The sequence below is a fragment of the Coffea arabica genome, chromosome 5c (assembly GCF_036785885.1).
Source record: "Coffea arabica cultivar ET-39 chromosome 5c, Coffea Arabica ET-39 HiFi, whole genome shotgun sequence".
In the NCBI taxonomy this organism is placed as follows: Eukaryota; Viridiplantae; Streptophyta; class Magnoliopsida; order Gentianales; family Rubiaceae; genus Coffea; species Coffea arabica.
This window is the reverse complement of record NC_092319.1, coordinates 4,378,189-4,392,144: the sequence shown is the minus strand read 5'-3', so window position 1 is coordinate 4,392,144 and position 13,956 is coordinate 4,378,189. Positions and strand designations below refer to the sequence as shown.

The window sequence follows — 13,956 nt, the reverse complement described above, 5'->3', positions numbered from 1 at the left end:
TATTTCCTTCGAGTTAAGACAAACGGGAGGTTTTAGTATTCAATGCTAATGAATTGCTAACTAGATAAATCAAATGCGAAAAATAATTAATTGAGAGAAATATTCAGGGAAACTCTCGCCAAAGATACACTTCAAAAATGGTTTATGCAACTGATCATCGATTCAAATATAATTCCAACATTTATCCATAGATTGGTTATAGCTGTCATACACGCGATAAATAACCAGCCTCTCCTTACTTTTTCGATAGTCAAGGTACGACCATTGACTATTTCTCTAACCAGAAAATATCCCTAGGTATAACGGTGGGATTTAATTTTTAGATTGCATTAAGAATTAGAAAAATCCAACTCTAACTAACAAACACGCAACGAGAGTTTGTTTAAATTAGATCGTATGTTTTTCTGACATAAACCCAATTATACCAGTTGCTACCGGGACGGAAGTAATCGAACAATTACGGATTTAACTACTTCCAATTAGCAAATAGACTACATGAATAATTAAGTATTGCGCAACTATTCAAACATACATAATAGCTTTAACAATCAAAAGCAGCAAACATACAAATACCAATAAATGAAAGAAACAGTTAAAATAATTTAGATCTGCTATTTCGTTTCCTAGCCAAACATGAAGAAAAACTGATGTCCCTCCCAAGTCGGCCACAAAAGGAAAAAGTCAAAAGACAAGTACAATGCTCTGTTTTTTCGTTTCTAGCCACCACAATTGATGAATCAATGTCCCACGATTTCTTCCTACTTTGACTCCTAATTGATTGGTATCCTAATACCGATCAACTTCTAAAAAGAAAGCTCTATTACAAGTCAACTTCCTCAGCTTTCCTTTTTCTTGGGAGTGGCTCACTAGCTTCCTAATTTTTAGCCAGCTACTTGATGCATTTTTGGAAGCCACTCACGTGCAATAAATCCCGAGAATCTGGACTTGAATGTGCCGCCACCAAATTAGCTAGAAATTGCCCCTTTTAATCATGTTTTGGTTATTTTTCTACAATTAGCACCATTAACCAAATATAAGTAGAATCCATTAATTAATACAATATTTGGCTAAAATAAAAGGGAAAATAAACATAAATTGAATAACAATTTCACATCCTATCACAACCAGTAGTACCAAAATAAATACTAGGATATCATAGTACTTACCGCAAAAATATTCTCAGGAGATGAATAGTCAGGTACTGAAACAGAGGAGGTTATATCAACAGTATCAAGAGATGTATCACTGTCGAATTTATCGGCTTCTACATCAGCATCATTGGTAGCGACATGTCTATAGTCTCATCAACATCAATATCAACTCCATCTAACTGTCATGCTAATCCTGACCAATTCTACTCTTTCTTATTCCTTGTCTCCCCCTAAAGTGCAAAATTGGATACTAATGATGAGAAGAATGCTTTAAATTCCAAAAGGTAACATTCACAGTTTCATACATCTTATTATGGTTGGATCAATACATTGATAACCCTTTTTATGCATAACATATTCTAAGAAAATACAGCAAACTGCACAAGGATCTAATTTATTTTGCTGTTTCTTATACAGCTTGACAAAAGTCACACACCCAAACACTCATGCTGGAAGTGTTAGCATTGATGGTAGAGTAAAATGCTGTAATAGAGCCTGCAATGGAGTCTAAAAATCTATGACCCTTGAAGACAATGTGTTCAGCAAGTGAACTGTTGTGATAACTGCATTAGACCAATATCAACGTGAGACATTCGCCCTAATCAGCAGGGCACACGCTATTTTTAAAATGTGCTGATTCTTCCTGTCAACTACTTCATTTTGCTATGAAATCTGAGTACATGAGGTTTCATGTATGAGGCCATTAGTGTTGAAGAAATCCTGTAGTGGTCGATGGTCATATTCACCACCATTATTAGATTAGAGAACCTTGATTGTAATTGAAAATTGAGTACAAATCATTATATAAAATTATTTGAAATGTCTAGCACTTCATTTTTTTTGTTTCAATAGATACAACCAAATCATATGAGTATAATCATTTATAAAGATTACAAACCAATTAATACCCATAGATGAAATAATCGGTTCGGGTCCCCCAACAGCAGAGTGCAATAGAGCAAAAGGTATATTACATTTATTAGAACTAATTGGGTGGTGGACCTGATGAGTCTTTGTCAAAATACTTGTTTCACACTTCATAGTGGCAACATTGATACTGATGGATATGTCTGAAAATAGATATTTCATGTATCCAAAAGATGAATGCACTCATCACCAATGTCATAATCGAATCTCTTGCTCTTTAGTGTTGTCAGTACTTCTCATCTAATTTGCTCTACCAAAATTGAAATCATTCATGTAGTATAAATCTCTCCTCCTAGTACCACGATCAATTATCTCCTCGGTGAGAATATTCTAAAAAAATAAAAAAGTTGGATACATCAGTGTCACAGAGTTAAGATCGACAACTATTTAACTGATCGACAATAGTTTATTTGATAGAAAGGGAATCAGTAAAGCATTGGGTAGAAGAAAAGATGAAAACAACATAACAGTTCTAGCCCATGTAACTGGATACTGAACACCGTTGGCATTAGAGATCATTGACCTTCTTGGTTGAGTGACACATGAGAAATCATTCAGATCAAAAGTTATATGATTGGTAGCTTTTGAGTTGACAATTCAATCCCTATCACCTCAATTTGAGATATGATTACCTTGGTACTGATAGGCCTTTGAAACATTGGCAGAAAACACTTGTGTAATATTGAGAATTGTAGAAGATGTCACTGATTCAACAATTACAGTGGCAACTTTTCCAAAAACTTTCATATTGATCATCAGCGTTCAATCTACCTACTCATCGATTTTTTCCTTTTTGTCCCTTCTACTAGGTTGAATACCCATATAATTTGAAACACATATACGTGTGTCCTATTTTATTGCAACGAGTGCAACTATCCCTATCGACGTATATCTTGGTGTTTAGGATAACATAATTAGCCCATTTTTTACGTGCTTAGATGCCATGACAGAGTCGATTGTGTTCTCTTCCCCTGTCAACATTACCGATTATCTTGTGTCTGTACGCTAAACATAAACATATGCTTTTTCTACTATTGGAAATGGTTTCATTCACAATATATCACTGCGAATCCGATCTAATCGGTCATCTAACCTATCAAGAAAACTGTACACCCTCTCTTTCTGTATTAGAGAGTTATACTTGTTGATATCTACAGCACACTCCAATGCACTCCAATGAGTTTGGCCGACGAAAGTCAATCTCTCTCCACGAGCCTTGTAGATTGTTGTAGTGCTTCTCAATCGGTCATCCAACTTGGCTCATCCCGGTCACTCTTTGCCTCAAATCATACAACTGGATGTGTCTGCCCCATCGAAGTATGTCATAGCACTATCATCCCATGCCGCTTTAGACCTAAGAAAACAAATGAAGTTACTGATTTAGAATGGATCCATATTGTTTATCAACCATTCTTTCACAATAGAGTTCTCAATCCACCACAATCGAGAGATACCGGATCTATTGGTGAAAGTTGAGAGAGTTCACCATTGATATATCCCAACTCATCCTTGTCTGAAATATACATTTCGATAACTTAGGACCAAAGAGCCATAGTTGGTGTCATCCAAGTTTATGCCAATCTGAACCATAGATGAATCACTGCTTGGTGTAGGTTTCTGACATCTATTCAGGACTTTCATCATCTGTGTGGCCAAGTCTTCAAGAACTATGTCAGTTTGTCCTTTCCCACATTACATAACTTCAAATGATTCCACCATGACTTCTTGTTGAAGGTAATTATCAGAGTAGCACCTTGAGTAGAGACCCTAGAATCCTTGCAATGATACCATGTGAGAATGAACAGAAACTAGAAAAAAGAGATTGGAAAAATTTTCTATATTGCTTTCTCTCTCTTTTAAAGTTATAATGGTAAAATGCCCATATATATAGGCTTACAATAAAATAGTAATTATCCTACTATCTAACAACCACCTAATTGATAATAATTATCCTAATCAAATCTATAGTGGATACACATTTAAATTTAAACAAGATATTTACAACTATCACCTACCGCCTACCATCTACAACTCATTCTAACAAAATAATGGCAAAATATTTTAGAAATTCGGTTAATGGTGAAAATTTTTCTATATTGACTTAGTTTGATTTTTAAAATGAAAAAAATATATTGAACAATGTAATTTGGATTATTTTCTTTGTTGGATTGTTGCAAGTGAGTTACCAAAACATGATTTCAAGAAGAATGGACAATTATTTTTTATGTGATGATCAAAATAATGGCAGAAAATATTTACAAAACTTTTGTTCATCGTACCAAAATACCTGAAGATTTTGGAAGGATGTTTATTATGTTTTGTGGACTATTGAGAAGGATTATACTTTCAAGCCAAAATTTGGTTGTTGGAATTAGATTGTAGATTTTGAAAATGATAGACTTGTTGATGATGTGGGTGTTTTTGAAAATTTTGAATCAGTTAACAATTTTAATTTGTATACCTTGTTTGGAGAAATTGTGAGTGATAAATTTGTTCAAGAAAGAGAATGTATTGATTTAGTAAAGGAGGAAGAAAATTTTGGTTTCGGAAGTAAAGAAAAAGAAGTAGTTGTTGAAAAATAGGTTAATTACACTTTGTCCTCCTAAACTGGGACCCTTGTAACACTTTGCCCCTCTAAATTCCAAATGTATACTTCCTCCGTCTCATTGATAGTGTCATACTTTTCTTTTTTATTTGTCCCAAAATGATTGTCACTTACTAAAATTGACAATGATAACTTTCACACATTTCTGCTTCATACCCTTCAATGTGACAACCCTTTCTTATCTTTTAGTTGGCCTAATTATGCACTTACCAAGTACCAATACTGCACTTAATAGTTCGTGACTCCCACGTGAAATGCAAATAACAATCGTGCATGACACTTTTCTCTAAAGTAGTGTGGAGACATTTCATTCTTTTAGGTCCCACATATCTTATCACACCTTGTGGCTTTTTTTATCATTCAACCACGTATCAATGCATTGAAAGTCAAGCGAGGTATTACCAAAACTTAAACACAAATCATTTAAAATTCTTGCACTGTTGATAATAATTGCAAGTCCCGAAGTGCGACACACTTTCTAGGACGGAGGGACTATATTTTACCCCGTATGGTCAACTTTTTGACAAGGTTAAGATAAAGTCATATTTTTCATGACCAAAATATCCCTAACTAATTCTTAAACACACATAATAATTGTAACATAACAAATACCCATTTCTTTAATAGTAGCTAAATGCATCTAAACACAATTACATTATGCATTTCTATCTTTTAGCCTTAAAATGAATTAGATAATTCACAGAAAAGAAGTCTAAGCAAACCAATATATTTATTTCAATACCGATAGCAATACTTATTTTAAATGAAATAAAATTAATTAGTGCATTTGGAATGAAAATTATTTGCTTATATTTTTATTGTAGCAATTTCTAATGTGTTTTATATGAAATAAAAACATGATTAAAAATAAATATATATTGAAAAATGTATTAGAGAGTTTTCAATTTTTTAAAATGCAGAATGCAAACAAACACAAAGCAAGGTAAGAATGTGATACAAAATTACTAAATAGCATCTTGTTGACTTGTGAAAATCTTGTGACAGCTGCAAAGTCAATGAAAATTATCAAAACTAATCTGTTTACAATTTAAAGGAAGACAGATAAGCGATGGAAAACTTGTGCAGGTGTTTTATAAATTTATAAATTCTTTTTTTCTCCAGAATACTAGTTTTTAATTCTTTGGTATTATACCATCTTTTATTTTTTTTAAAATCATATGACACTAGCGTTTTTCCTAATAAAATGTTTCATATTCCAATTAAAAGTATAACACTATTCTAGGACTATTATGTAAGGGCATTGATGTCAATTTGTTAAAATTTTGGATGGAGAATTCATCAATAATATTTGACTAGTCAATGAAGGGGGCATAGTGTATATATTTAAAGTTCAGGGGGCAAAGTGTTATAAATGGTCAAGTTCAAGGGGGCAAATTGTAATTAACCCTTGAAAAATTTATTGGTTTGAACTCTCTTCAAGGTGATGGGAAGATGTTTGATTTTATTAATATGGATTTCATTGGAATTGAAAAATATTTTGCTCGTTTATTGATAGTGTGAAGTCTTTTACTAATTATGGTAGTGGCTATTCTGAATTGTTTGATGGTGATAATTTTTGCCAAAAATAATCTATGATTTTGTATACTTGGCCTATGACACCCCATAATTTTATTTTAAAATTTAGACATATTAGTTTAAAATCTATCATGTTATAGAGATTAATTTTATTTGGGAAGAAAATTTTTAATTGCAAATCTATGAACCATTTTTGTAAAATTGAATCATTAGAAACATTAAAGAATATGATTAGTTAAACTTATTAGGAAGAAATAAGTACAAGAAATGAAATTATTGAATTAGAAATAATCAATTATGCAATGATAAGGATAAATTGAATACTAGGAGTAGAAATTGAATACTAGGAAATTAGAAAGAAAAGAAAATGTGAGGAGTTTCACGGATCTAGACATTTCTTGTGTAATTTAAAAGAATTAAAGTTAGAAATAATTAGGGAAGTAACAAGTATTGATTTAATACACAATATTAGCATGAACTAATGAAGAGATAAGTTTACAATTATTGTTCTAGAAGTTAATCTAAAACAAATGCTAATTCGTAGAGGAAAAATGTGAAAAATTTGAGAAATTTGTAACTACAATAGAATTATGGTTTGGAGGCATCAAAGGAATTATTGTAGGAAATGAGAAAAAAAAAAAGCAATGAAAAGTTTGGAAGACATTAAGGATTCTTTTGTAACTAACATAGTAATTGTTTGGGGAGTTAACGAAGGGAGATTATAAAAATTTTTAATAATTCTAAGTCATGATGAAGGAAGTAGAGGCTACTATAAAAGATTAAAAGGGGACAAGAATCCTAAGAAAATTGAAAAGTGTGAGAGTTCAGTAAAGAAAAATGAGTGAAAGCTCAACTGATTTCATTACAAAATGAACTTTGAAATTTGAAGGTGAGTATTCCTTTTGAAAAGTTATTTGAAGTTCATGTGTTTTGCAAATGAATTTTATTATTATATTTGCCAAATTATGTTTCAAATGTGGAAACATTTGTGTGGTGAAATTTCAGATCTTGTAATACATGATAGAGATTTTATAATTTTAAACTATTAATTTTCATAACTCATGGATTATTGTGCAAATAGTTTGAGTTTGAATTTTTGAATATTTATGAAAATATGAATTTTTTGAAATTTTGTATTTGTGGTGGGATTGGTAAACCTGGCTTGTGAATTCAAAAATTATTCAAGTAATTTATGTATACTACACCGTAGTACGTATGTTCTGTGCACTCGAAAATAAATTTCCAGGGTATCTATGAACCGGGCTCTGCTAGGGAATTTTTAGGTCTTTCATTTATTGACTTATGAAAGTCAAGAATGCATCAAGCTGATGATAAGTAATAAGTGGCCATGAGCTCCATCCGGCAAGATCAAGAGGTTTGATCTTATGGTATGATTGAATTTTCTAGGGATATTTCGAGTATCTCCTTTTGTTGCAAGCTACTGCGTAGGCAAAATCTAGTGTCTTATGAAAGTGTCAAGTCACGTACGCAATCTTTGAAATTGTATGAATATTTGTTTGAGTCAAATAGACCGACTAAGAATTGGTAAAGTCCATTCTACTGATAATTATGTATAATTTATAGATATATTATTGCGTAACCTCTAATCTTATCAAACATGTTTGAAAAAATTTGATAATTATTAAAAAATATTTGATAGACAAATTTTGAATCTCTATCATAATTTTATATAATAATTTGTCAATGATTTCTTAAATTTCATTTGCATACACAATGAGTCTCATTGGGTTATAACTCATCAAGTTTTGTTAAAAAAATGTTTCCAGGAGAGGAGACTTAATTAGTGGAACTATCAAGGGGATCATATGAAGGATTAATCGGTATCAAAAGCTTGGGACTGGATGCACGTGAACTTGATTGGAGATTTAATTGTATATTATGGATAAGTTTAGGCTATTCTATGGTGATTTTGTATTACAAAAAATTGATTTCAATGAAGATTTTAGGATTTTTAAAATGTATAAATCTTACGATTTTTTTTAATCCTAATGAGAACCAGGCAAGCAGCCAGTCCATCTATATTTAGTAGGGACAAGTTGGGTCGTTATATGGGCACTTATGCTGGTGACTTTGGTGATGAATGAGTTTTCATAAATGAGTATTTTGTTTGAGAAGAAATTGTTCATGAAATACAAAGTTCATTCTTTACCATGTGTCAAGATGAAAGTTAGTTGTGAAGTGTTACATGTTGTTCTTACATTTATAGAGTTTTCAATGAAGATTGTTACTTGAAATGGAGTTGGATCTGACTCAATAGAGAGCGTGGTTTAAGGGAGGCAATGTTGGCAAAGTCAACCAAACTTAAAAGTTTCTATTTATTTATTTATTAGTTTTATTGGAGTCAAGTTTTTAGTAGTTGTATTATTTAGGAGTTTATGTTTTATTTTATAAATTTTTATGTAAGTGATTTCTTATTTTACAAGTCTTAGTAAATTATAAATACAGCATTAGTGGATGTATTTTTCTTAAGAGTGTCCAAGAGTATTTGTAAGATTTTATTGGGGTGTGACTTTTTCCCATGATTTGAGATTTCAATAGTAGTGATTCTTTATCCATTCAATTCTATAACCTTGCACGCATTAATTATTATTAGAATTTTAAATTTGGGTTATACAAAATTAGATAATATAGATGTTGCCAATTGACCAAAAAAATACAAATTTTGGATTATGAAAATGGATCTAATGGTTCATTAGTTGGATTGCAGAGGGTTGATCTATTCCCCTACAATCCTAACTAAAAAGCCTCATGATGATTGTTTTGGTTGTTTAGGGATAACCACAAACATTCGAAGGTGAATTTTCTAGAATTTAGCCAAGAACATCTGCAAATTGACACAAATACGTTTGGATTGCTATTTTTAAAATTTTTGTAGAAGAATATACATTAGGAATTTAATGTATATGAAGTAAAAAGATAATTGAAAAATGTGTTTAAGGAAAATGTAAAAATTTTTCCTTCAAAAACTGCAGTCCAAAGTTTTCTGCTGAACATGCTCCTAGGAAAATGTGAGCCTTGATTTCTCAAAAGAATGCCCCATCAATGCTTTTTGAATTTGAATACCACTTTCTATAATTCATCAATTTCAAACATGGTTCAAAAAGTAAATTTCAAACATGGTCCAAAGAGTTGTGACGACTCAGATGAGTGGTCACTAGAACTGAGCCCTCTAGTTCTAGACCATTCCACTTTGTATTGAGATGCAAGACTTGCCAGCGACTCAGACAAATTCGGGCGACTTGGCCTAATTCAACACAAAGATGAAGAGGAATAGATGATTTAGGAACGATTCTCCTAAATCATCCTTGGTCAACTCCAATCAACTTAAGAGCCAAAAAAAAATAGCGAAAAACAAAAGAAAAAAAGAATGAATCTGAAAATCAGACCAAAAACAACTCAAAAAATGAAAATAATAACAAGAACTAGGTTGAAAAGTGAAAACCCATTAAACAAAATTCAATGTAGGAGAATAATTTCAAACATAGGAATCAAATTAGAAAACCTTATTAATTTAGGTTTTGTTTGGATTGCATTTTTCTAGATTTTTGCTAGAAAAATTATTGTAACGATTTGATACATGTGAGGTAAAAAGGTGATAGGGAAATGTGTTCACGGAAAATGTAACAATTTTTCTTTGAAAAACTGTTGTCCAAACAGGGCCTTACCTTTCGTCTTTCCTTTCATCCCAAAACTTCAGTCGTCCATGAGTAAGAAGAGAGGCAGAAGGAGGCGAGGTTAATTGATAACTCATAGAGAGTTAAAAAACTTCATCATCATTTAAAGGCTAAAGAATGAGCAAAAGAAAAGACACAAAAATCAGTAGAACCTCTAAGGAGCGGTTTTTTTTTTTTAATGGACACTTATTTTAGCTAAAATAGAAACCCATTTTGGATTGGTTATGGACCTTGTGTATTATACCAAATTACTTGTGGTTTTGGCCAGATTAAAGTTTAGAAATTTAAGTTAGTTGTGCTTATTTCCTTTTTGGAATCAATTTGGGCTAGAATTAATTATAAGATAGTTCAAGATATATTACTAGTTTAAGATAAATTACTCACATCATACACTGGAATAGCCCAAATCTATTGGATATTTAGTGAATATATATATATATTTATAATTCTTGCTGTACCTTACATATAATTTTTTTCATTTAGTAATTAATATTCTAAATATCTAGTGGTAGAGATTTTATTTTATTGACTTTTATAGTTATTTTAATTCCCTTATAATTCTTGTTATAACTTTCATGTGTTGCAAATGGACTTTAATAAGGATTACTTTTAAATGGTTGGTGGTAACCATGATGCACGAGCTACTGAGACAAATTTGTAGCATACACCAACTATTCCACTAAACATTTAAATCGTACTTAAAATTTCTTCAAAAACTGAGCAAATGATCATGCAAACAAGTTAATATTGCGGATAAGAATTTTAACTTACTAATATAATCCAAACTATTCTTCTATTAATAACAATTTTTTTACCATAGAGTACCAATTAAGATGCAATCATATACTTAGAAAAAAGAATGAGATGTCCTGACAAGTCATTAATTTCTTTGTGCTTTTGGATAATACTATATGACCCTCAAAGTATCCACATAATCCCCATGTAGTTTTATATAAAGTGAAAATTTGACGCTACATAATCTCTGTAATGTCATTAGTTAAAATGCTAGTATTGTCCTATAACTCAAGCACTAAATTGACTTTATATAAAACTATAGAGGGATTATATAGATAGCTGCAAAAATATAGGAGGTTAAGTAAACATTTATGTAAAATCATAGGTGGATTAAGTGGATATTACAATATCATCACATGCATTGTTGAAGTGTGTGTCAGTCAATCACTATAATGGGAGATGCTTTCCATCCATATTTGACTTTACATAAGATCATAAGAGGATTATGTGGATACTTTGAAACTTTAGGAGGATTATACGGTATTGCACAAAAGTACAAGGGGATTGTGAGTAATTTTAATTTTACCGTATTTATTTTTGAAGAAATAGTAAGATGAAACTCTTATGTGTATTTAAGAAGAAAAATTCTAAGGTTGGAAAATGGTGGAGAAGAAAAATAATACAAACTATAGTGGCAATTATTAGGATAACAACCTATTCTTTACTTGCAATTTATAGATCTTCTTATAAAGAAAAGATTCATCCTTTCCGGTTTTCATCTGTAAGTTTGTTTTTCTTTTGCTTTTTAAGGGTTATTATCATTTTACTCCCTTAATATTTGGTGCTATTATCAATTTCTCCTTTAACATTGCTTTTTATTCATTTTACACCCAAAACTAATGGTCAAAATTAACGAAATTTGTTAATTCAAGTAAAAAGATATGTTTAGCCCTTAAAATTATTATCACGTTTACTTTATAAACTATAGTTTTATTATTAATTTACCCCCTAGAGTTATTTTTTAGGAAATTTATCGCACCATTAAACCAACTTAGCAAGTTAAAAAACTTTAGAAAAAAGTACCATCCTCTTTGTATAATCAAAATAATAAAAAATTTAGAGTGGTTTTTCTCCTTTTTAGTATCAAGGAAAAAAGTCAAAATATTAATCTCTTTCTTCTTGGCAATCTTATTAATATTGAGAAAAAATAGAACGATGGGGGAGAGGAGAGAGAGGGAGAGAGAGCTCTTTTTTTTTTTTTTTATAAAAAATCGAACTAAGAAAGAGTTCAATAGTTTTATTATTTTAAAATTATTTTACTCTTTTGTTTACCACTCAATTCCAATCCTAATCTCGACGACGTTAAAGTAATATGGTAATATTAGATTCTTCATTGTTTTCTTTCTTTGCAAAATCTAATTTTCTATCTCGTTCTCCCCTATCTCTTTTCTTTTCTAGAACTAATTATTATGGAAAAATAAATTTGGAAAAATCCTTTTATTTTTATATTTTTGGAGCTCTTAAAGTGAAAAAAAAGGAAGAATAAGCATTCCAACCTTTTTTACTTTTAATTATATATAAAAAAAAAAGGGCAAATCCATTAAAAAAATTTTGAAAATACTAGTTAGGTAATCAATATGGTAAAATATCTAGAAAATAATATTAGAGAATAAACCGATTGTATCACTATTTTTTTTAATTGGCAAACCCTAATGGCAGGGTTGGGTCCCTATCCCGAATATTATTAAAAAATGAGAACATCAATAAGGTAAGAAAAACTACATGTCAAACACTCAGCGAATATAAGAAAATTGCTTAGCATTTAAACGAATAACATATGTGATTACTGCTGGCAACGTAGTAGCCTCATAGACTGATGAAATCCTATTATGTACAGCAAGTTTTGCAAGACCATCTGCTGTGAAGTTAACCTCTCTGTAGCAGTGTGTTAAAATGAACTCCGCCTTAGCCAACATAGTAGAAATCCTCACTACTTCCCCGTGTATACACCAAGGACACTTTTGCAGCCCTTAACCGTGTTGAGCAGAGTAAGTGAGTCCGTCTCAACAATAACATTGCACAAGCCCAAGGATAAGCATAATTGCAAGCCTTCTAACATAGCTAGGTGATTGTATCACTATAATTTAAAGGGATAAAGTGATTATAACAATATAGTAATGCCATAAAATAAAAAGATATTTTGTCCAAAATAAAAAGTTGAGTTGAATTACCTGTGGAGATAAAATGACTAAAGACAACGTTAAGGGGTAAATTGATAGTAGTGATATAGTTTAATGGGATAAAGTGATAATCACCCTACTTTTTTTACAAGCAATTCATCCCTCTCCATTGCCAAGTTTCCAAAGTACAGGCCTTTAGGTGCAGCGACTTTGATGTTTTTGCTCGGCGCATAACTTCCAGCGAGGCCTGGAGGACCAATGATGGCTTCGAGCAGCTCCTTTACGAGACCAAGAAGACCGCCAATACTCTGTCTCCCGCCACCTCTCCGTTGTCACTTGTTCTACTGCTGACTGCGCCCGGGAAATCGATCGTAAATTCGGGCTAACCCAGTGCTAGTGGACTTTTTCTCTCGATTTCAGTAAGAATTGGCCGAGGAACAGAAAGCAGCTCATTGATTTTCTTAACACTCCACTGGCAAAAAGTTTTACAACAATTTTCTTCCTGTGGTTTGCTCTTTTTGGATGGCTGTTTCGTTTCCTGATATTTGCAACGTGGGTGCTGCCATTTGCTAGTCCTCTTTTAATAGGGGCTGTCGCCAACAATCTTGTCATCAAAGGAGCATGCCCTACATGTAAGAGACAGCTTGTTGGATATAAAAACTAGATGATTTGTTGTGCAAGTTGTGGAAATATAGTATGGTAGCCTCAAGGTGACTTCTTTTCAAGAGGGGGCCAAGGTTCGAGTTCGTCTTCAAAGTTTGAACATGATGTAATTGATGTTGAGTTCGAGGAGAAATGAACTTCGAATACCAAGTGGCTCCTCTGAGGGTATCTTTACTGATGATGCCTTCCAAAACTAAGATTGATTTTCAGAGCTTTCAACTATGAATTAAAAACACCAAGTGGCCAGATTCGGTTTGCATCCACTGAGGATGTCATGCAAAAATATTTAAGGAATTAAAAAAAACCCTACTTTTTAATTTTAGTTTCCTCTTAGTTTCTGTTAATGTATGTCGTAATTGTTTTTATTTTTCTTAGTATCAAAAAATTTAAAGGAAAAAGATGAACCTTTCAAATGAGAGTTTGAAAGGCTCTTAATGCCACTCAATAAGTATATATTGCTTAAG

The 13,956-nt window shown here is 31.7% G+C and overlaps 1 long non-coding RNA gene and 1 pseudogene across 1 annotated transcript; one reads left to right on the top strand and one right to left on the bottom strand.

The window, feature by feature from the left end:
- Positions 1-3,084: 3,084 nt before the first annotated feature.
- LOC140007409 (uncharacterized) lies at positions 3,085-3,922 on the bottom strand. Its single transcript, XR_011814721.1, has 2 exons — positions 3,533-3,922; positions 3,085-3,432 (listed from the first exon to the last, which is right to left on the bottom strand). It is a non-coding gene; the product is annotated as an uncharacterized lncRNA (long non-coding RNA).
- A 7,179-nt stretch (positions 3,923-11,101) lies between these two features.
- LOC113689074 (uncharacterized) lies at positions 11,102-13,628 on the top strand (annotated as a pseudogene).
- The last annotated feature ends 328 nt before the right edge of the window (positions 13,629-13,956 follow it).